Source organism: Theobroma umbraticum, unplaced genomic scaffold (assembly GCF_002168275.2).
Source record: "Theobroma umbraticum cultivar Fairchild unplaced genomic scaffold, ASM216827v3 scaffold_81.0, whole genome shotgun sequence".
In the NCBI taxonomy this organism is placed as follows: Eukaryota; Viridiplantae; Streptophyta; class Magnoliopsida; order Malvales; family Malvaceae; genus Theobroma; species Theobroma umbraticum.
In genome coordinates this window covers 5,687,743-5,688,625 of record NW_018397268.1, presented here as the reverse complement: position 1 = coordinate 5,688,625, position 883 = coordinate 5,687,743, and positions in this window count along the sequence as shown.

Here is an 883-nt window from a genome sequence, read left to right as displayed (position 1 = left end):
TCTTTTGTAGTTTATTCTATTTTTGGTAGGGCTGATTAAGCTTCTTGATGCATCCTTACTTGTTGGTGTGCTTGGTTAGCTTTAGCTTCATTGATGATATCTCTTATGAAGTTAGAAATGAGAAGCTTTTTAGATTTTGCAAGGGAGCTCACAACATTCTTTTTAGGCTTTGAATGTTCTTTTCAATTTGGGGTTCTTTCTCTTTTTCTTTTTCTTCCTTATTCTCTTTAATGGGTAGTTCTTTTTCTTTTTCCTGTTCTTCTTGTTCAACATTCTTTTCTCCAGATTCCTTGATTCTAGCTTGAGTCACATCTAGATTTTCAGGTATTTCCTTGTCATTTTCCCTGCCATGACTAGAAGTAGTGCTTTCAAATTGTTCTGTAGCAATCCTCTCACTTGACTAACTTAGAGCAGAGATAGGGGCTTCGGGAACTTTGGTTTTTTTAGCTAGATTTATTATAGCTTCAAGTCGTTGAAGCTTTTCTTCTATCTTTACCATCTTTTCAGCTTGATCAATCAACTTCCCATCAATTCTTATCTGGCGATTAAGCATCATGTCACTCTGAACTGGGGATTGACAAGCCCTAGTGAAAGATGTTGAAGAACTACTAGTTGAAGGGGGTTAAGGCATACCTTTTGTGATCTTAATACACTCATTCCTCTCTATCTTGTACCCCATTTTCAGTACACTATCCAAGAATATTCCTTGATTCTTTTTCACTAAGGTTATAAGGATATTGTTATATGAAAAATTTGCTTTGTTCCCTATTGTAGTTCTGATCTTTTCCACCATGTATGTTCCCATATTTAGTGGGATTTCATTGAAGACAACTTCCATTAGTCACAAATCCTGTGCACTCGCATAACTAAAGCTGTTGGTTCT